The sequence below is a fragment of the Capsicum annuum genome, chromosome 3 (assembly GCF_002878395.1).
Source record: "Capsicum annuum cultivar UCD-10X-F1 chromosome 3, UCD10Xv1.1, whole genome shotgun sequence".
In the NCBI taxonomy this organism is placed as follows: domain Eukaryota; kingdom Viridiplantae; phylum Streptophyta; class Magnoliopsida; order Solanales; family Solanaceae; genus Capsicum; species Capsicum annuum.
The window spans coordinates 99,569,368-99,594,548 of NC_061113.1; the positions used below are offsets into that span (position 1 = coordinate 99,569,368).

The 25,181-nt window shown below is 35.7% G+C and overlaps 1 non-coding gene across 1 annotated transcript; it reads right to left on the reverse strand.

Moving 5' to 3' along the window:
- Window positions 1–23,914: 23,914 nt before the first annotated feature.
- On the reverse strand, window positions 23,915–24,018 carry LOC124897322. The gene has a single exon (XR_007054044.1). It is a non-coding gene; the product is annotated as a small nucleolar RNA R71 (small nucleolar RNA).
- Window positions 24,019–25,181: the final 1,163 nt, after the last annotated feature.

Below are 25,181 nucleotides of genomic sequence, written 5' to 3' on the forward strand. Positions count from 1 at the left end.
AATCAAGAAGAGGGTTTTTAGGCTCAATGAATCAAGAAAAACTTGAACTTAGAGCTTGGATACTTGAATTCTTGGAGAAAAAGTTGGAATTTTTTGTTCTTGGAAAGAGGGTAAGGGTTTACGAAAGTTAATGTCATGAAAAGTGGGTAATAATGTGTTTTAAGACCCCTTAATTCACTTAAGAATGATTATAAATGATTTAGGGGTGTGAAAAAAGCTCAACGTCTTTAAGTTAAATGAAAATGGGTCAATTTTTTATGCTTGACTTTTTCTTGGAAGGGCACAGCCAAAGCCAACCTCAAGGTTGAAGTCGCATAGCCAAAGCCAACCTCAGGGTTGGCGGCGCACAACCCAAAGCCAACCCATTCCAGTGGCGTATGGCGATCTCTCCACTGAGCTGAGCCTTTACAGAGGGTCCATTTGGTGACGTACTCCCATTTCGAACATCAAAAAACACCGCCAACATGACCAAAAATAACTAAATATTGTTTACCATCGATATAAGGGTCCTAAGGGTCATTTTAAGGCATTACTGGAGCGTTAAAAGAATGGGGTGTTACATTATCTCCCGCTTGGATTTATTCATCCTCGAATAATGGGTAGGAACTTATGAAACTTTAGAAGTATGAAATAATGTAAACATGACATGTCTACTTATGAAGGATAAAGTTGAGCTGAAATATTAAAACTTTCATCATTAAACTAATTTCTGAGATGACTTGACTCTATTGACTATAAGGAGCTGATTCATGATGAGAATTTAGAACTCACTTGAAATGTTCATAATGATCAAACATATAGAATTTCAAAGTAATAATTGATACAACAAAATCCCAAGAGTTAACAAGGATGGAATAAAGTATGTAACTTCTTATTAGGAATTGTCCCTCAATAAAAGACGTATAGGAATCAAAAGAAAAGGGCATCACAGTATCTCCAAGTACATTATGTAAGCACAAATCATGAGAAAATGAGACTAAGGCCTTATAAGGGGTAGTACTCTATCTGAGCTGGGATACTTGGAAAACTGAGATCATTCACTGAACACTTATGAACTGAATCATGACTAAATATCTAAATCATAGACATGATTCATGGACTGAACTGAATTCGCAATTTGCATGGACGTGAATAAATTACCTCATCGAATAGCCACATTCATGAAACTACTGATAGTAAGACGATATGGAAATATGGAAATCTCTAGGATCTTATCTGTCGGATTGCTAAACTGAATTGCTAGCTATATGGACTAACTCATTCTGAAAGCTTATACTCAACTAGAGTATTTATTCAACACTCTTTATAAGAAGTTCTAGTAACATTAGGGAGCAAAGAATTCTTGGGCATGATATGAATAAGGAATCTCAATATGGATATATCCTTGCAACATGGAACATAGGCCAATAAAACATTAGCTAGGATAGAATTACTAGGCCTTAGATAATGCAACGTCTAACTTTCAAACTCAGCCATACTTATCAAATACTCCTCAACTATACTTTCCCCTTAAATGCCATACTCATTTAATTTAACTTATAATTTTTATATGGGTATAAATAGCTAATTCAGACCAAGTTTAAGTTAAAATAAGTACTCTCGCCATGTTCAAGCCTGACTTAAAGTTACAAAGTGCAACACACAACATCGTAATACTAGTCTAAGCCATGAATTCGATACCCCATATGTGTTTCATAGCTCTCATATCAAGAATAATTCTTCTTACCACTTCAACAACTGAATTCAACCTCTTATTAGGAATTTACTGACACACAATGCACCTATCTACTTATATACCAACATGACGTTCAAGCCTATAATTATAACCACATATGAACTTCTACGTAAACAACCCACAAAAGTATCTTTCCCATATTATTTAATACCTATATCAATAACAACTTCCATTCACTATCCCCAAGAAAACACACACAAAATTTCAACTAACCATAACATATATCAAAAGCTCTACTTCAATATTCCTCCAAACTTATAGCCTTACATAGAACAAACATACAATGATCTTTTCCTAATACGACATATTTACTCTCTTCCTGCCAAACAATTGTTCATGATCAGTAACTAGACATAAGAAGAGGTCACTGAAAGACTAGAACATGAGGACCTAAAGAATAAAAGAATACTATGCATAACTTGGACACTTAACTAAGGCCTGAGAAATAGAGTATCCATGGCATGATTCATTAAAGAGAGCTAAACTAAGGACTTACATGACATAATCTGAATTTCGCTGATCATTAAGAGTGTAGCATGTGTATGTGGAACTGAACATACTGTAAAGAATGAGAACATGAGTCATGAGTTGCATGACCTGAGTTTGGAGTTCATAAATTCATGGAGTAGATTTGTACTACTGAGGGAACTAGAGCTCCTTATACTAGGAACTGGAAGCATATATGATTCTCTATGATGTGCATGAACATGAACTATAATCGTGGAGCTAACGTGTAAGGCATAAGTAGATGTCATGATGACTGTAGTATGAAAATTTGCACAGAGATAAGAGTGGGTCCGGTATCTTCCTCTCCTTAGTGTTGTTCTACAACACATTGCATCACTCCTAGAAGCAGAGAGCCTGACTTGGTTCCTTGTTCTATCATCTCCCCCTTAGCTTTAAGCCATTATTCCAAGTTACTGGACCCCTTTAATAAACTCTAAACTGAATTGAAACTGCTTCACTCTAGAGTCCAAGATATAACAATACAAATAAATACTAAACTCACCCTGAAAGACTATACCTAAATGTGTAAAACCCACTGTTAATACTTCCTTTTGAGATAGAAATCTTAACTTTAATAGCCTCAATATTTATAGTACAACAATTCAAACACTCACCAACTTAGAATCTTAAGGAGTATCACCATACTATGAGTTCACACCATATAGAATTTTCAACTCTTCTTTCTATTAGATCAATCATCCAAGCTTTAAACTTAGATTCTAGCACTTAAAATAGATATTTCTAAGCTTTTGATGAACCATACTAACTTCTTTCATAGAAGACTAAGATTACACCTCTAAACTTATATTTTCCCCAACACATGAAATTACTATTACACTGAATATTCGACAGCAACAACCTATAGCCCATAACTTAGCTGGTAAGAACATCATTAACTACACTACAATCCTTATTCGCACTTAGCAACTCAATGGTACTATCTAAGTACGCACACATCCCATATCACCTTGGATAAACATCTAGATCATACCCACATCATCATACTTAATTTCAAATCAAAAAACTTAAATTCTTGCATACATTATTTCAAGTTTACTAATTCTCCTTCATACAACTAGACCAATGATACATAATCTACTAAATTAAAATAACACTATCCCCACTTTACTGCTATTAAACTTCTATGTTCATACTTTTAACTCTAGATAATATGCTATCATAGGATTCTGAGAAGAGATCTAAGGGCATATTAGATGTCGTCTCAATGCATGATTTTTGTGAATAAGAATGAACACTTTCAATGATTTGAACATAAGGGCACTCATGGGATCCTTTTAAGCCTACATGCAATCCTATAGTTATCTATGGGGACTGCCTGAGAAAACTCTATCAGTAGGAATTTAAACTTGACTATTTTTTATACTTCGAGAATAAGGTAGATTTAGTATAAATAGAGTAATGTAAGAATCTGTATAAGTTTTTTAAAGAACATCTTTACGGCACGACATGAGATAATAAAGAAGGGAAACATTTTGTGAATTCACTGTAGCCTCTTGAATAAAAGTATGGACGTCTTCATACTATTTTGCAAGACTCTACTATACACAGCTTCATAGACACCCTAGGACACTTGATCTCTGTGCTCTGATACTAGGTTTTTCATGACACGAGACTACCCTTAGTCATATCACAGCATTTGGAACCATAAGTGATCCCAAGCTAACCCATGAACCGGCATACTACTTTAGCAACTGATTTAAATTATATAAAAACTAAATTTATTGAGTAGAAACACGATCATGAGAAGCTTTGAATAAATGTAATACTGATAAATCTTATAATGAGATAAAACTAAAGAAAAAAACTATAATGACATGTAATGACTCTGACTGACTATCTGTGAAGCCTCTGCTATACTGACTGTAGGCGGTTGGGACAGGTCTCCAACTACCATAAATCAATACACAAGAATGATAATAATTCAATACATGAACAATAACTTATTGGAGTTCCCAAAATAGGAGAAATCATCACCTGATTGCTGAAAGCTAAGAACTGCCTGACCTAGATGTATGAGCTACATTTGGTAGCTATATTATGAATGATGTAGCCACAAGCACATATATATGGTAAGTACTTTGGAATATACAAAGTATGTGAAGACATACCCTAAGTCATGGAAATATTTAAAACATGCTTTAAAACCAAAGACATAAGTTATTTATTGAAACATATATTTAAAACATGGTTATATGCAAAAACTGTAAGTCATAGTGAGATTTATAAATCAAGAGCTAAAAACAATTCTGTAAGTTGGGAAATGGTAAAACATGAATACTGTATGTGAACCTCATATAAAGCTAAACATTCTATGAAACTTAACTGATGATCATGTATGGATACTTAGCATGAAAACATGAACATTTAAAACTGAGTTCTCTAAAATGATCTAAATAATTGAATGACTGAAAATCTAGTTACTTGGTCAAGAAAAACTGAACTTGTATGCGCTGAGTACTGACTGAATCTATGGGAGTTATAATGTAACCGGCATATCCCAATTTGTTCTAGTTATAGTCTAACCTTTAGCCCTAGTTTGAAGGGTGTCAGTACCTTGCCATGGGTACTAATACATGGCTTTGTGGATCCACTAAAATGGTGTTCGAAAGACTAGGGAGTCAGTCCTAAACTAGTGGGTGACCCCTAAGAAAGTGTCAGTTCCAAACTGGCGGGTGACATCTCATAATACTACGTTGGCTGCATAGTTTTAGAACCTAGCAACTGTTACTAAGGACCTAGTTCTAACTGGCAGGTGAGCCCCCATCCCTAGGTTTGCTCGATGCTAAATCCTATTCCCAACTAAATGACACTGGTATTACCATAGGTCTTACATGATACAATACTGTACTGATAAGTGCTTAACATGAATATGGTAGCCTGAATATAATAATGAAAACATGATCTGACTGACTTGTAGCTTAAAATTAGAGACATGGATAAGCAAATAGGTATTGGGTGTTCATAAACCTCCAACACTAAATAATCAAGGGAATACAATAAAACTGCTTAAAATAATAGTATAAAATCATAGTTCAAAGACCCAAAAAATAGGACATTTCAATAACCTAATAAATTACATGAATGTAAATATGAGAATGAGTTGACCTTGGGATAACATCATCTTTATATATTTTAAAGCATACTTCAATTGAACATGACCTAGGTTTTTGGAACTTCAAGAATGTAAGAAAATGATTCATATGGGATAAAACTATTAGTATGGCTTGAATGTAAAACTAATGAGAAAACATGGATAAATTTAAGAATTTACATGAAAGTTGATCATAATTATAGTATATTTGAATCAAGAAGAGGGTTTTTGGGCTCAATGGGTGGAAGGAACAATGAACCCCCTAAATACCTCAATTACTTGAATCCTTTAAGAAAAGCTTGAGCTTGGAGCTTGGATACTTGAATTCTTAGAGAAAAAGATTGAATTTCTAGTTCTTGGAAAGAGATGAAGGGTTTACGTAAGTTAATCTCATGAAAAGTGGGCAATAACATGTTTTAATAACCCTTAATTCATTTAAAAATGATTAGAAATTGTATAGGGGTGTGAAAAAACCTCAACGCCTTTAAATTAAATCAAAATAGAGAAACTTTTGACGTTTGTCTTTTGCTTAGTGGGGCACAAACAAAGCCAACTAGAGGGTTAGCGGTGCACAGCTAAAGCCAACCTCAGGGTTGACTACGCACAGCCAAAGCCAACCTTAGGGTTGGCAGTGCACAACCCAAAGCCAACCCATTCTAGTGGCCTTTGAAGATCCTTGTGCAGCGCCGAGCCTTTTTGGAGGGTCCATTTGGTGATGCACACCCATTTTTAACATCCAAAAATACCCCCAACATATCCACAATAACTAAATATGGTTTTTCACCGATACAGGGGTCCTAAGGGTCATTTTTAAGGCATCTCTAGAGGGTTAAAAGCACAGGGTGTTACAACTGAATACTTGGTCATACAAACCTTAACTGGTAAAATCTGAATATTGAACTGAACTAAAACTGTTGGAGCTATTATATAACTTACATAAACCATATCAGCTATCTTGGAGTCCAATGCCTGACCCATATTGGTGAGGGTTGTTCTATCCTTTCTATTAAAGTAGAATCTGAAATGGAGTGATACTAAATTGATCCCATATTGGGCAAGGGTAAACACTCTCTGGAGAGGCTCCAAACCTATGGTAGCACATTGTTTTGGGGAAATAGGATGCGCTGAACCCACACTTCTCTCTTGATGCTATATTCTATGCCCAACTGAATAACACTAGTGTTATTAATGGTTTAATATGACATGGTACTGTACTAATAAGTGCTCAACATGAATATGGTAGTCTGAATACAATAATAAAAATCGCAACCTGTCTGACTTATAACGTGAAAATAATGACATATGTAAATAGATAGGTACAGGGTGTTCATAACCCGCCAGCACCGAATGGTTACAAAATTTGACAACAGCACTTAAAACATTGACTTAAAGTCATAATCCAAGACCCAAAACATAAGACATTTTAATAGATGACAGACATGCATGAATATAAACATGGAGATGTGTTAAACTTGAGAGGATAACAATTTCACATAGTTTAGTTCTTAACTTGATAGTGTGACATGGGAGCAATTGAATATGACATGGGTAATTAAAATTCAAAGCATGAAATAACCGAATTTACATGGGAAAACATGTTGACATGGCTTGAATTCAAATTACTAAGATAACATGGATTAAATTTATACTTAAACCAAAAAGGGAATTTTTGGGACTCAATGGGTGGAAGGAACCCATTGGTGAATACCCCACATGCCTGGATGTATAAGCCTTGGAAAAATTTCTTGGGATTGAACTTGAACTTGAAGAAACCTAGTTGGATTTAGGGGAGAAAGGAATCTCCTTATTTTGCTCTATGATAAATGATTTTTGAGTTATGATAGGTTAAGGAAATATTTATGCTTGATAACTGTTGTTTTGGAGGGTGAAACAATGTAGTTTAGAGTTAAAAGAGAGGGAAAAGATAAAAAAAAACCTTAGAAACCATCTGGAAGTCTCCTGGAAGCTGTCCCGATGACTTAGCTCATGACTCATAAGGTCTGCTCATGAGCCGAGACTTGAGTTGTAGTCAAAAATCCATTTCAGCCTTTACTATCCAGATTACAACTCCTTCCTAACGACCAGTAATGAGACATTACGAGTCATAGTCTGGACAGCTTTGACAGTGCTTCAGTATTTTGGCCATAACTTTTCACCCCGATATTGGATTAAGGAAAAATGAATTGGAAAGATAATTCAATTATTTATCTGTCATGAGGTCTTGTACTAAAGAATTATTTGAATAACAAAATTTATGCTCATTTGAATATGACTATAGTTATATATATCCTAAGAATTTAATCGCTAAGGGATGTTTTGACTTGTCTACAAGCTAAGAGCTATTTGAGGTCTTAATATATATCTAAGTCACTAATAAAATCACCAAAAAATCGGGATTGATTCTTGAATCCTTTACTGGTTAGGCTACGGGTCCACACAACAATTTGTAATGTTTGCCTACGAGTCATGTACTCAACTTGTAACCATTGGAATGGATTCTTGGATGAGCACTATTGTGGCTATGAGTCCCTTCTAACGACTTATAATGTCTTATTACAAATTCTAGAGTGGAGTCATGGTAACTAGGTCTGGACTAAAGGTTTTTTCTATTGTGACAATGACTACTTGTAACAATTCATAAGGTCTGATTACGGGTTGTCACGTGAGTCGTAGCCACTGGCAGCTGATTGACACTTAAAGGGAAAATTCCATAACTTTATGCCACGATATCAGATCAAGGCGAGACTTGCAACATTGGAAAGATAAATTCATGGTCGATCTTTAGAGAGGTTTAGAACATGAAAGCTTGGGGTATTATAATTATTGGTTTAGACTCTTAGATTACATTTTGATTCATTTATCTCTATTACTATTTTGGTTGGCTTTCGTTGTATTCATTCATTATGCTATGGAGGTTAGGCTAAAGGGGGTGGTCTCTAGCTTATGGTGCACTTGATATACCCATCACGACTAGGCCCTGGTTCTGGTAGTGACAACATACCACTATTGAAATTGGGAGAGTTGATTCAGATACACGTCAACAAAAACTTCATAAATTAATAAAAGGTTTGATGAGAAACTGCATTCTAAAGATATTCACGACCTGAGATATGAGAAAATATATATACATTCAACGGTTGATTTACCTTTCGGATATGAGGTTTCGAAGTTAAACATGTTTGAGGGGCATAGAGACCTAATCACACATCTCAAGAACTATTGTGGTAGACTAATTAGCATATAACATAGTAAGGTTCTTCTAATAAGATTTTTTATTCAAAGTTTGTCCGGGATAATGCACACCTGGTTCGTCAAATAAGACTTTAACAAATGGCATACATTGGAAGACATGACTCAAGATTTTGTGGGACAATATAAGTTTAACATCAATGCTAGTCCAATAATATAGGATTTGCTCGAGATAAAGAGAATGAACCATGAATCTTTTGAGGAATATGAAATATGATAGAGGTTGGAATCTTCTAAATTACATCTTTCTATACCTAAAGATGAGTTGGTTCAAACTTTCATCAAGTCGCTAGATGGAATATACTTTCAAAATTTATTCTTCTTAGGTAGTCACAGTTTTGAGTGTTTGATTTTAATTAGAAAAAAGTTAGAATATGGTATGCAAATTGGGAGGATTATTGATGTTTTTATAATGTCATCCACTTTTTAAATATTAATGAATCAATCCGAGAAATGGGAAAAGGATTCATCATCCTCCGTACTTCAAACACAAGTATATCATAATAATGAAGAGTCCTACGATATTTTTGGTTCCTATGACGTACAACTTAAAACTTATGACTCATAATATTCTAAAAGCGAGGCTTGTCAGATTCAATGCTGCTCTTTCCAACAAAGTTCTCAAAATTAGGATTCTCGTGCACAACTCCACTTTCAACATGGGCCTTACCCAATACAAAGTGTTTTTCATCAATTGAAGAAAATAAGGCCTCATACCTTTACTCCTTTGACTGAACCCTTTGCAAACATATTTGAAAAAAATAAGGGCCCAAGGTAGTATGTAAGCGAGGAGGGGATGGATCTTTGTGCATACAACCTTAACTTTGATCCAACTAAAAATTGTGCTTATCACTTAAATATTCAAGGTCATGATATTGAGGAATGCTGGGCACTAAGGTACAAGATCCAAAATCTGATTAAAAAGAAAAATATAAAAGTGCAATGAGGACCAATAAGCAACATCTATTATCCCATGACTACTGGTGGCATCTTTGTTCAAGGTGATCCGATAAAATAATTTTCAAGAAGTTCATGAAAGAAGTCCACAACACATAATATGGACTGATAAGGATAGATCATCATCTCCATAAGAAAAATGCCATTATTCTCCATTTATCCAACTTATGGACAATAACATTTTCATATCTTATCTACCTCTCTTTGTACTCATGAACTACATTATACCTGACTTCCATTTGGATATGTAAGCAACCCACTTTGGGTGCAATCTTAATATAATAAGAAAATTCTTTCCTCTCTAAATCCAATCAAACACTTCACTCAAATTAATACACCTTCAAAGTATTAGGCTAATAGGCCCCACTCTTGAGCATATAAAGGCAAATTCAAATTGAGATCATGATGTTCAAATGTAGGAAAACAATTTTTCTTGAACTAATGTTTTCCTTAAGTGAAGCAGGAATATAAGACTCCAAAAGTAAATCTTGGGCAGAATTTTCAAGGTTTTGAGAAAACCTAAAAAATTCCATAAGAAAGGAGTATATCGATTCACAAGGACGTGAAAAAGATGTTTTTTATCCTAAACTGGGTATAAATTTTGATGGAGTTTAAGTCCCACCGTCCATGAAATAGAAACAACAACAAGGAGTCAAATTGAGCAAAGGTATTAATCAATATTACTTTTTGACTGATGATTTTCTTTAAGTGCAGACAATAGGTACAAATGCAGCAACAACCTTATAATATCATAAAGAATGGGGACCTCTAGAAACTCATTTACCACAGGGATCGGAGACATGGAAGGACCTTCCAAGTTAGAATCTTTAACTCGGGCCAAGTGATAAAGACAACCCTTAATGATTAACCTCTGAGCTCTAAGATAAGAAACAAACCTCGGGCTACTAAAAGGGCCACAGTGCGTGTAGTTGCACAACCAGGGAATATCCCATGGGATGACTAGTACATCCTCAAATATAAAATGTGACACATGAACATGGTCATCATGACCCCTCAAATCTGCAAATATGAGATTCCAATTTTGGCCACCCAAGACCGCAACCTTCTCGCCTTAGCTACACACCCCGCCATTAATGTCCAATTAAAACCATGTCCAAAAAATCCATTTTCTATTTATTAACCAAGGCCAATAGTGGTAATATCGTCATACCACCCCTTACTTGCAAATAATATCCATCGCCAAACCATTTAGGTTAAGGGGACCTTAGGTGCCCTTTAAGGTCCCCTTCCAATTACCATATTATATCCACTTGGTAGACTTCTAATTTCACTACAAGCATAACCATTTAGCCTTTAGCCTTTTTCAAACCATTTAAACCATGTATAAATCCTTTATAAGTTTAAAACATGTGAGAGTTCCATTAAAAGAAGTCAATGTAATGAACATATATTTAGAAGCATTTTATCAAACACCTTAGGGGAATAATATAACCAAAACTAATTCCAAAGACCATTAAACAATTATCATGTAATCCAATTGTCCAAAATCACCATTAGTGCATATAAAAGCATAATTAAAACCATAGAAAATCATAACTAAGCATTCAATATCAAAACCCATAAATAATAGTTGAAAACCATAATCATGAAATAGTAAAACCATGAAGTTAATCATATAAACCATGGTTTTAGTTGAAATTACAATGAGGGCAGAGAATCATGTCTTATACCAAAGAATTAAAGGAAAAAAATCACCAGGACAAGCCGTAAAGCAATCCGTAAGATGAAACACTAACCTTCTTGCCCCAAAAACTCTTGAGAGGATTATGGAGTGTTTTGGAACAGTTTCTAAGTGTTAATGAATAGAATAATAGGGTAAATAACATTTTAAGTGAATTAGGCATTATGGATCCTAATTAGTTTAAGTAAGGAAATATCCAAAATACCCCCACTTAAATCCCTTAAGAACCCATCATAGGGATACGACTGACCCATACGAGTTGTACCCTCCTATATGATCGGTATCCACCACTGGTATCCAAGCCTCAATGCTTCGTCCAAACATAGTCTAGTATATGACTCATCCAACCAAGTTTTAACCACAGCATACGATCTGTACCCATAACCCGTATCCCTGATAGAATAAAATAATAGGAGGATCAAACACTGCCCACCATACGAGTTCCTGCAATGACTCATACCAAACCCTTACAACTCACACTTCCAAGTCGTACCCATTCTAGTTATCAAAACCATTCCACCAACTAACACTGGTCAGCATACAATAGGACCAAATCACTCATATACGACTCGTACCTATGAGTCGTATTGGGTCTGGAGAAATGATTTCCAGACTAAAACTCAGGATGTTTTAGTCTCCCCCACTAGGAACATTCGTCCTCAAATGGCGGACAAGGTAGGGATAACCACGCACAGAGTCATTTGCATTATCAAACATCCCTTAAATAAAGTTCGAAAACAAAATGGTAAAGATATTAATCTTTCCTTTATTAAACTAAAAACATAAAAATGTCTTCAAAATTGATACCTTTCGCCCGAATCCTGGAGCAGAAAACAAATGATGATACTTGGGCTTCATGTCCTCTTCTACTTCCCAAGTAGCTTCTTCCACCCTATGGTTCTACCATAGAACCTTAACTGAAGCCACATCCTTGGTCCGCAACCAATAAACTTTCCTATCTAATATCTCAATTGGGACCTCTTCATAAGATAGAGAATCCAAAATACCCAATCCTTTCAAAGGAACATTCGAAGAAGGATCACCAAGACACTTCCATAACATAGAAACATTAAAGACTGGATGAATCAAACTTAAGCTAGATGGTAACACCAACTCATAAGAAACATTGACAACTCTCCACAAAATCACATAAGGACCAATTAATTGAGGACTGAGCTTCCCTTTTTTTTCCAAACCACACCTCTCCCTTCATGGGAGACACCTTACGGAACACCCTATACCCAACCTTAAACTCCAAGTCTCTACGCTTAACATCTGTATAGGACTTTTGATGACTTTAGGATGCTTTAAGCCTATCCCAAATCACCTTTACCTTCTTCATCGCCTGATAAACCCAATCTGAACTAAGCATGTCTGCTTCTCTAAGATCAAACCACCCAATAGAATATCTACACCTCCTACCATACAATGCGTTAAAAGGAACCATACCAATACTTAAATGATAGCTATTGTTGTAAGCAAACTCTACCAAAGTAGGTACTAAACCAAATTTTCACCATAGTCAATCACATAGGCCCCAAGCATATCTTCCAATGTCTGAATAGTTCTCTCCACTTGTCCATCCAACTGTGGATGAAAAGTAGTACTCAGACTAACCTTAGTCCCCAACCCTTTCTAGAAAGACCACTAGAAGTAAGACGTAAACTATATACCATGATCAGAGATAATTAAAAAAGGTACCCCATACAACTTTATAATTTCTTAAAGATATAACTGTGAATAATTCTCCATCGAAAAGGTAGTCCACACTGGCAAGAAATACACGGATTTGATCATCCAATCCACGATGACCCAAATCAAATCATACTGATTTCGAGACCGAGGAAGACCGATAACAAAGTCCATATTGATCACTTCTAATTTTTATTCAAGAAAATTAATTTCTTGATACAACCCTCCTGGCCTCATGTGATCAACCTTAACCTATTGACACACTATACACTTGGCCACGAATCAGCCACATCTCTCTTCATGACATTCCACCAGTAAATCTCTTTGAGATTATGATACATCTTAGTTGAGCTGGGATGAACAACATAGCACGACTCATGCACCTTAGACAAAACCCTTTACCGTAGCCTGTCGACATCAGGAACACACAACCACCGTTGGTATCAAAAAGTTCCATCACCACTGATCTTAAGAACCACTACCTTTTCCCACCAAAGCCACTCTTGATTTTTATCAAGACAGGATCCAGCACTTGCTTCTCTTTAATCTCTGCACCAAGAGACCATTGAACCACTTCTTGCACCATCACACCACCAGCACTAGATTCCAAGAGACAAACTCCAAGATTAGCCAAGCGGTGAATATCCTTCACCAATTCCCATTTTCCTTGCTCCACGTAAGCCAAACTACACATGGATAACCTGTTAAGAGCATCAGCAACCATATTAGCCTTACCTGGGTGGTAGTGAATACTCATATCATAATCCTGGAGAGGCTCAAGCAACCTTCTCTACCTGAGATTAAGCTCTATCTTAGTGAATATGTAATGAAGACTTGTGATCAAAAAAGATATCCACATAAACACTATACAAATAATGTTGCCATATTTTCAAAGCAGACACAACCGTCTACAACTCCAAAACATGAGTAGGATAATTCCTCCTATGTACCTTCAATTTCCTAGAAACATAGGCAATCGCCTTCCCATATTGCATCAAAACACAACCAAGCCCTACCCGAGATGCATCACAATAAACCACAAACCCCTCATTGCCTTTTGGTAAGGTCAAGATTAGAGCCAAAGTCAACTTATCCTTCAATTTCTCAAAACTCCCTTTATAAGCATCTAACTAAGGAAACTTAACCTTCTTCTGAGTCAACTTAGTTAAAGGAATAGCTATCGAAGAAAAGCTTTCCACAAATTGCCTATAATAATTGGTTAAACCCAAGAAGCTCTGAATATTAGATGGAGTCGTGGGCCTAGGCTACCTCTTCCCCATAGCAACCTTCTGCAAATCGACCATGATCCCTTCACTAGAAATAATATGGCCCAAGAAAGTCACAATGTTCAACCTAAACTCACGCTTAGAGAACTTGGCATACAACTGGTGTTCCTTTAAGGTTTGTACACCACATGGAGATGATTAGCATGATACACCTCTGTCTTTGAATAAACTAGAATGTCATCAATAAACACAATAACAAAGAGATCTAAATACTGCCCAAACACCCTATTTATTAAGTCCATAAATACTTCTAGAGCATTAGTCAACCCAAATGACATCACCAAGAAATTAAAATCTCCATACTAAGTATGAAAAGCCGTCTTAGCGATATCTACCTCCCTAATCTTAAGTTGATAGTAACCAGAACGGAGATCTATCTTAAAGAAGAACTTGGCACCCTATAACTGGTCAAGCAAATTATGTATCTGGGGAAGAAGATACTTGTTTTTGATTGTTACCTTGTTCAACTGCCTATAGTCAATGCAAATCCGAAGGGAACCATCCTTCTTGTGCACAAACAACACCGGTGCACCCCACGAAGAAACACTAGGATGAATAAACCTGTTATCTAGAAGATCCTTATGTTACTTCTTGAGTTCCCTCAACTCAGCCAAAACCATTCTATATGGAGGAATAAAAACTGGATCAGTTTCCAAAAATAAATTAATATCGAACTTTTTTTCCTTATCTGGAGAAATACTAGGAAGATCATTTGAAAAGACCTCTAGAAACTCATTAACCACAGGGACCGAAGACAAAGAAGGACCTTCTGAGTTAGAATCTTTAACTCGGACTAAGTGATAAAGACAAAAATTAGAGGTTAACCTCTAAGCTCTAAGATAAGATATAAACTTCTCCCTAAGAGCTAAAGAACTGCCTTCCTATTCTATAATCGGTTCACTAGGAAACTTAAAGATAACTCTACTAATCTAATAATTCATAGATACATAACAAGAATGCAACCAATCTATACCTAGAATCACATCAAAATCTACCATATCCAACTCAAATAGATCCACCAAGGTCTACTTGCCATCAATATCTACCACTTACCCCCTATAGACTCTTTTAGCAACAACTGAGTCACCTATCAGGGTAGAAATAGAAAATAGATTCAAGATAACCTCCGAATTAAAACCAAAAGACACAGCCACATATGGAGTCACATAAAAAAGAGTGGACTCTAGATCAAGTAAACAATATACATCCCAAGAGAAAAGTTGTAAGTACCAATAACGACATTAGGTGATGCCTCAGATTCCTGTAGATATGCCAAAGTATACAACATATTCCGACTAATACTAGAACCAAGAGCAATAACATAAGAAGATGCCACCCCACCAGGTGTAGGATCAGAAAATGAAGCCACAAGAATCTTATTTGCCTCTGTAGGAACCTTATTGACCAAATAATCCCATAGCCAATGGCTTACCTGGACACACTTGAAAAACTTGTACCTTCCTTTCTTGCAATAACACGGATGAGGATGACCACAAAATCAACAAGGAGGATAAGAAAAAACTAACAGACCTCTATTTGCCTGAGATTGGGCAACCTGTGCTCGAGAATTGTCACCACCTTGATGATGCCTGTGTCCCAACTGATAAGAAGTACTAGCTAAAAAGGATCCCTAACTTTCTCGCTTCTTTTTCTTCCACTTGCCACCATCTCTACCACCCTAAGACTGAGCACCTCCTTGATTAAGAAACCTACTTCTCTTTCCCTACCTATCCCTAAATTCCACCTACTTTCTCTTCTCCTTCTTAACCTACTATATATGAAAAGTCAACCTCAAGATTCCATATCTTTGATCAGCAAGATAGTCCTGCTCTCCAAAATCAAGTCTCTATTCAACCAAGAAGTGAACTTCTTCATTCTCGACCTCATATCAGCCACCTAATCAGAAGCATACCTTGATAGCTGATAGAACTTCAAAGAATATTCCTTTATAGACATCCTCCCTTACCTAAGGTTTACAAAATCCTCCATCTTTGCTTTCCTCAACTCTTATGGAAAAAACTGATCTAAGAAGGCATTAGAAAGGGCCTTCCACAACCCTTCCTCTTCCATATTACCTCTATCCATATCCCACTCCTCATACCACTAATAAGCAACATCCTTAAGCTGATAAGCTATAAATTTAACCCCCTCTACATTAGTAGTCTACATCACCCAAAAGATCTTTTCCATCTCATCTAAGAAGCTCTATGGATCCTTTTCTACCTTCACCCCAATAAAAGTTAGTAGAACCATCTTCATAAATTAACTAATCCTTGTGGCCTCTACAATCAAAGAACAAGTTGCACCCTGCTCAGCCTGAGCAACAACCAATTAGTCAATGATATAAATAGACTAACAAAATTCTGCATTCATCATGTTGCCCTGAGGGACTTAAGGAGAACTAGCTAGAATAGGAGAAACTCTAGAACCACCAAGAATAGGACCATAAGATCAAAGATGTTCTCTAGATGAAGCACGTACCCCTTTGGCATTATCCCCAGATGGGATGAAAGAATTTTATTATGTTTCAGATATAGAAGGCATAATCTAAAAGATGAACAAACAAAGATTGGAAGAGATTGTAGGATTGAGAACTCAAGCTTTAAGATAGAATACCAAGAAAGTAAAACATTCCTAAATGTCTTGCAGCCTCTCTCTTATTAGTATGGCACGCTTCACACCACTAAAAGAGACTCTACTCAATAAAGCTTTGTGGACTTCCTAGTTGACCATGAACCTAGGATCTGATACAAACTTAACATGACCTAACCTTAGGCCTTGTCATAATGGGCATCCCAAGTACAATTCAAACTGGGGACCACCCCCTGTTACCCAAACCAACCCCTTATATCCAGCCTTAGATGGGCTAAATTTTGAATATATAATAAGATAGCATTAATATTCTTATTAATACTCTGGGATAGGGTAACAACCATGACTGACCCAACAGATTCCAACTGTACCGCACCAATCGTCCAGCTATACCAAACCAAACCATAGACCATAAACCCAAGAGAATACCAAAACATAACATGAAAATTAAACCCAAATATAATAGGATGAAACATTAAGAAATCATGTCTGATGATGCCAGCCTTAATATCAATACCAATGCAAAGGTTGACACCTCTATCAATCCTACCCATACTAACCCCCAGAAGTACCACAAAGCCTCTATTCAAACGAGTAAACAAATCTAGTAGGGACATATCCCCAACCATGGCCAAAACCAATATCCAAAATAAAATAAAAGTGTCTAAATAAATCCATAGCATGAAATGATGCCTTCCAAAAGGATAGAAGCTCACTACTTAAGTCCAAATGCTGACACTGAATTTGTGTGCTAAACAGAAAGAGTAAAATAGTCAGTTCCTGTATAGAGTGGGTATACAACCTCTAGTAGATAGGGTTAGAGAGTGACCACTAGCATGAATCTTAAGATAAGGATAAAATAATGCCAGTCATAAAATCAAGTAAAACTATCCATAATGTATATAACCATACATATATAAGTGCTGGAAAAGGGAACTGAGTTTAGCATGCACTTAAAACCTTTACCTGGGCTGTGTAGCTTTGCCATCCTAACTACCTACGGGCCATATAGGTTTAACTCTAGCTACTGAAAGGGCACTAGTGTATATAGCCGCACGACCAGAGAACGTCTCATAGGATGACTAAAATATCCCCCAAAATAAAATATGAAACACGCACATAGTCATCAAGACCCCTCATATTGACAAATATGATTTTTCAATTTTGTTCCCCTTGGGACCACCATCTTCCATGGCTTAGTGATGTTGGGTGTATTTATGTATTATAGCGCTACTATTCTAGCCTATTTAGCCTTATTTTGAGGATGATTCATGTGATTAATAGTTTGAGAATGATATAAATAAGCATTTATTTGTCCAATAATGTGTTTACAATGTTTAATGGTGGTTTCACATGATTTTTGATTCAATTTGAGCATTTAGAGTTCAACCGAGAAAACTAGTGCAAGTAGCTTGAGCTAGGTCTTTTTCTAGTATATTGTGTTGGGTTATAATGTGTTTTAATGAGTTAATAAGGTTGTTATTATGTATTTATATGTGAAAAAGCATATTTATAATGTTTAAGGGTCAATTGTATCAAGAAAAGAGTCAAAACAATAAGTTAAAGCTCAATATGAATTTAGCCTATGCTTAGCTCGTGTTTCTAGTTTATCATTGAGGATGTTGTGTTGTTTTGAGCTCTAAATTATTATTTTTAATGCTATATAATGCTTGTTTAATGGACTATGATGATATATGAAGGATTTAGAAGCTTCAAATCAAGTGGAAACAACTCAAAAAGTCTTGGAATGGATCACAGAAGCAAAACACACAACTGATGCCAATTTGGACACCTGAAAAGTATTGGGAGAGTGAGGGCATGTGCGATCGTATATGGATGCATGATACATATCAATGGATTCAGAAGGCACCCAAAATAGGGAGCCAACATGATTTATACTTTTGGACGTCTTGGGACAAGAGGAGTTTCTCTACACATTATTTAGGTTTTATCATTCTTTAATTTAGTTTCTTTAGGGTTTTTATCATCAATCCAAGGGAATGGATGATGAATATTTCCATTAAAGGCTTAAACTCCTTTTTCACGGTTAAGGTAAAGATCATGACTAATTTTATTTTGAATTAAGTTTATTGATTTGCTTATCATTATTGGTTGATTGTTTATTCTTATTTTAACTATTTTAAGGATTATCTACCCTTAGAATACATTAATTGTTGACCTTATGATCTTGTAAGAGAGAATAGGAAGATAGAACAAGGTAATAAAAAAGGTAAGGTTCGTAGTCTTTTATAAAATAAGGATTTCAAATTAGCATCTAGGACAGAGATGTACCTAGAAGCCTTACTTGAATCATATGTAGGATAATATTTGTAAAGAACTTAAGTGAACTATTACATCCCCGGTCAATAATATAGTTGTAAGGTTCAACTTAGGCAAATGATTAGATGTTGGGAAATCGTGATAATGCAATCAACCCTATGAATCAACAACCAAGATAAGCAAGTTAATAAATGAAGTTCCACAATGTAGTATGATCGTTCGTAAGCATTATCCCTAGACTACTGTCCATAGATTGTCCTAAGTCATTACTTTTTTGCATTAGTTTAGTTTAGTTTTAATGTACAACTTTAAAACTCTATTTTCTCCTCTCCTCAAATGGTTAAACTAGAATTGGATAGGCGGCGAACACAACTCCCTAAGAGATCGATACTTAGGATTTCTTGAAGCCACTTTACTACTTGATAAGACTATGTACACTTGCGTGTACGCTTACGCACTGTCAAGTTTTTGGCATCGTTGCTGGGGACATGTAATTAGGCAACTTTCTTATTTTTAGTTTTTCTATATTGAGTTGTAAATAGTTTTTCTTTAGTTTTTTAATTTTATTTTGTTTCTCTTTTTATCATATTTCTTGATATGGAAGCCTGGGATAGATAGTTTTCAAGTGATGACGAATCCATATGGTGTATGGTTTATGGTCAAAGTGGTCCTTCTGAAGATATGTGTGTTGTTAACCTCGATTTAATAATATTTGTGGGCTATGCTGAAAGGCAAAATTACATAAACTGCTGTAATCAGTCATAAATTCAATCATGGAATAACCAACAACAGTTTCAGTACCAGCAACTAAACATATAGGCCACAACTCAAATGAGTAAAATAAAAAAGATGCTAAAACAAAATTTAGCATCTCAAGTATAGCTCTTGGTAGACATGAAGCACTATCGGGAGACTTTAGAGAAATTGGATAATAAGATGGAGGTAGATGAAGAGCTGACTTCTCAACCTATTGTAGATGAAGTTGCGGATAATTCAAGGAAGTATGAGTACTTGGAAACTAAAATTGTTGAACATATTGAGAAGATACCACTGCCATCATGTGTACAATGGCTAAGCAAAGAAAAATAAAAGGAGGATATTAGCTAAATTATGGATCAAACAAAAGAATCACAACTACTCGATTGTCATCTTTATCTTGAGACTGAAATTGAGAAGGTGAATAAAAGTGAGTATGTAGTAGATAGTGTAAATTTTAAAATAGGATTGGTTGGGCCTCACTCGAAGTATTTTTCTGCATTATGTTTAGATGATATCTTGTTTGTGGAATCATTTGAAATAGTGAAAGAGTGTGAAGATGAGGAACAAGAATCCTATATTCTTGATTTTACACCAGATAGGCAATATAAAAACACACCTCACGTCAAGGCCGAGTGGTTTACCATGCATATTCAATTACTCGGTTCCTTAATCTTTGTACCACCTTCTTATGAGCGAAGCAAAAATATGGATGTGAAGTTGGGGGTGAAATTCATATCCTCAAGGTGGAGGAAAAAGTTGAATTGGGTCATGTTGAGACACTAAATTAGGCGCTTCTTGGGAGGCAACCCAAGCTAAGGTATGTCTTTTTTAGTTTTTTTTTTTTTTTTGATTTCATGTAGTTTTTGTTTTTGGTTGAGTCACAGGTTAATGAGAAGTCTGAGTACCATAAACTTGATCTTGAAGCATGGCAAAGAACGAGTATGGGCTTCCTGCAGATATCCTTTATGTGTTAAGATGATACTAGCTAGGATTAGAGGCCTTAGGGAGTATTTCTATCTCTTACTTTTAAAATCACTTTAGGGACAAAGTAGAGTTTTAAGTGTGGGGTGGGAAAATTCCTAAATTTTGGCTCAATTTTTAAAAAAATTATGTAAGATATTCTTGTTGGTGCTATTTTTTATTACATAATGCAAGTGTTTTGTTTGGTAAAAGTATGTTGATTACGAGAATTTCTACTTTTTAGACTCCTAGGCTCATGTTTGTGACTCTTGTATTTGTGGCTTAAATGTGAATTCATGCTATTATTCGTTGGGAGTCTATGATGGTCCTATTGAGTTAAGCATATGCCATTTGTGTGTAAGGTTTTTTGTATATTCCTTATTGCATATGATGTCTAGAACTTACCCAGTGTGTGTGTGAAGTGAGATAAAGAATGTGAGTTTAGGAGATGATATAGGCATTTTTTGATAGCCTTGTTTTATACCTTCTATTTGTTCTACCCTTTATACATTATCCTAGTTAACCCCATTGAACTTTTATCTTATTTTTTTTAGTAGCCTCATATCTAGCCTAATTCCCTTCTTTGATAGACCATAATTTGATCCAAAAAGCTCTTAAGTGCTTTAATAAAAAAACAAATTGAGTTAGTATGGAGTTTGAGAAATAAGAAGAAAAAGGTGAATTTAATGCCCCAAGGTAATAGTTATTGGTGTTGATAATTGATGTGTGGTGTGTGGGTGTGACATAATTGATTCTAGAATAATTGCCATGGTTGAGAAAAAAGAAAAAAATTGATTCTTGTGGTAATAAACTATATGATCTTGGGCATATTTATATGTTCAAAGCACCAATATGCACCCAAATTTGGACTTGTTTCGAGAACTTTGATGTAAATTCTTAAGTCTATTTCATCTTCAATTTTGTTTCATGCCTAATGAATATGATTAATGCTTTTAGGAAAAAATCTTGAAGAATTGGACGCGATAGGATATAGCGATGATATGGAATGATTGAAGGAATAAAAGGTATTGGAATATAGCTCAAAAAGGCAAGCTGGAAGTTAGAAATTCCCATTTGTAGAAACTCCGTGTCATGCTGACAAATAAAATGGCATTGGTTGAATTCCAATGAAGAAGCGCAATTATGGCGCATCGCGGAGAGGTTAAAATTCCCATTTGGAAAAATCCAATGTTGGTTCGTAATTATGGCGTATTGCAGAGAACAGGAAAGTCACAGTTGTCACTTTCCAGTATAGGTTTCCGATTTCACCGCGTTGTGGTGTAGGTCCAATTGGTAAATTATGTGACCTAGAAGTTTAGTTCATTACGGAGAAGGATATTTCACAATTGTCTAAATCCAATGTCTTACCGTGATAGTGGCGTATCGCGGTGAGGGTGTATTTCACAATTTCACTGAATAGTTGAATTCCGCGATTGCCTAGAGTTTGATAAGAAATCGCATTGGAGGGCATGGCGCGATGTGCCAACTGTTAAAATCGAAATGATTTTTTATATTTTATCCCAGCTATAAAAGAAAAAATCTAGGATAATTTGGTGAACTTTTGGCAAGCATAGGAGTGGCAGAAAAGCACAAAGTTCTCTCTTTTAGGGTTCTTAGACATTCTTTTCAACTTCTTTACTTGAAGATTTATTCTTGGTATGATTAATTACTTATTTTGGATGTTGAATTCAAACATGAGTGGCTAAATACCCTTGTTCTGCGGTTGAGGCCAAGAACATGATTACTCTTTCATATTCTTTAGAGTAGTTTCATTTTTATTATCATCTGGGTTGTTGTTAATTTCTTAAGGTTACTATTTTGATGAGTGGCCACAATTAGAATAAATTTCTATTTCTATGTGAATTCAGGAGGAGAATCATAGGATTGAATAAAGAAATTAAGGAGCAAGGTTCTTACCCTTTTTATGGAATAAGGGGTTTGAATTAGCATCTAGGGTAGGGATATACCTAGAAGCCTTGTTTGGTTCAATTGCAAGAAGATAACTTTATGAATCTAGAAGAATAGTTGTATATCTACGGGAGTTGTAGCAGTAATATTCAATAGATAGAAGATTTAAGGTCGGGAGACCATGATTGTAGCATAAACCTTGCGAATCAACAACCCGATAACCAATTAGACTTCTATAAGATTAGAGATTTATAAGATTGTTCTAAAAGCCTCAACCCTAGAATTTTCATCATTACTGTTTACAACCGTTGTTTGCTTCGCTCAAGTCACTAATTGTTATTTTTTGTTTAATAATTTACATTTTCATTCTCAATTTCACAATCATCTTGACACGCTACAACACTTAATACTCATTGTCTAAAACTAAAAGTTAGTTGAATTTCTAATTTCTTAGTCCTCGTGGGAACGATATCTAATTGTATAAATTACTATATTACTTGTAAGTTAAAGTGCACTTTCGTGTGCGTTTGAGTCACAATAATTGTTTGGCGTCATTGTCGGGGACTAGTATAATTAGTAAATTGCTAAATTTTTGGTTTTTGATATTAAGTTTAAGTGTTAACAACTTGATCTTAGCGGCTAAATTTTTGCAGGTTTAGCTGAATAAAGGACTAGAGAGATAAAGAATTGGTAGAGTCTTTTGCAGAACCAGAATAGATCTTTCAACAAAGGCGAAGAATGGCTGAAAAAAGAAATGAACCAATCGATCCAAATGCCGAAAATGTCCCACCACTAGTTTTTCCAGTTGTTCCTGCTCAACCAGCTGCTAGACTTGTTCGTGAAGTGGCAATCCCACTCACGAACCATGTGACAAACAGTATTAGCAAGCTCAAACCAGGTGGTTAATTTGAATTGAAGAAGACTATGGTGGAATTGTTGAATTCAGCGGGGCAATTCCATGGCTTTTCAAACAAAGATCCGTAGAAGCACATGCAGACCTTCCTGGAAATAAGCGATACTTACATTCATGAAGAGGTTAGTTCTGATTATGTCAGATTTACACTCTTTCTTTTCTCTTTAATGGGGGATATGCTGAGCCACCACTCTCCATCACTTCATGGGAATATCTAGCACGGAAGTTTTTTATTCTATTCTTTCCATCCAAGAAGATCGCACGCTTGAGGAGTGAGATCTTGAGTTTTAGACAGAAAGGAGAGAATCTCTACCAAGCTTGGGAGAGATTTAAGGTTATGCTCAGAAATTTCCCTCACCATCATCAGTCCAATGATGTTCTTGTTCATATTTTCATTGAGGGATTGGAGCCACACACGAAGATTCTCCTGGATTCAACAGTAGGGGGACAGGCTCTTAAGAAGACATATGAAAAATTGTACACACTGCTGAATCAGATTTCACAAGGGAATCCTGACTAGTATGTTGTTTAAATAAGTACACCTATGAAGGTTGCAGGGGTATTGGAGGTAGACTAGTTCACTACATTACAAGCACAAACTATAGCCATGCAAAATCATATGATTACTCAGCTTAATAACATAAAGTTGGAAGTTACACAAATAGTAGCCACAGCTAATGTAGTCCAAATGGTGAATTCTTAGTGTGAGGTTTATAGAAGTGGTGAGCATGTAGCAAACACTTGTATGGCTAATCCAGATTCTATCAACTACATGGAAAATGCAAATTATCAACGACAGCAGAATTTTGGTAACACATATAATCCCAATTGGTGATACTATCCTAATTTTTCATGGGGTGGAAATCAGGCGTAAAATGAAAACTAGTTCAAGGGATCAGTGCAACCAAATTAATAGCTAGCTCAGAATAATTAGGTAACTACTCAAGCTAGCAATATGGAGGAGTTAATGAAGCAGTTTATGGATCAACAAGCACAGTTTTCAGCAAAAATAAAGACTCTATAGGCACAGTTTACAGCAAAGTTAAAGAGTCAACAATTGCTTACTAGAAATCTAGAGTTGAAACTAGGTCAAATTGTAGGAGCACAGAATACAAGACCTGGAGGATCATTACCTAGCGATACAGAGGTAAATCTTAAGTAGGTAAATGCGATTACAATAAGGAGTGGGTTGCAAACCAAGGAGATAGTGTAGGAGCAAGTTAGTCCAATAGTCACTGATGATGGTTCTAAAGACCATACAGAGAAAGAAGTTAAGGAAAAAATGTCAATTTATGAAATTTATGTGGATAAGAAGACTCTCCCCTTACCCTTTCCTCAAAGTACAAGAAAGCATCAAGAGGAGGCAAGTTACAAGAAGTTCTTATATATTTTAAAGCAAGTTCATGTAAATTTACCAATTGTTGACATTCTGTAGAGTGTACCACAATATGTGAAATACTGAAAGGACATAGTTGCAAATAAGAACCGGTTGACTAAATATGCTATAGTTTCACTTACTGAGGAGTGCA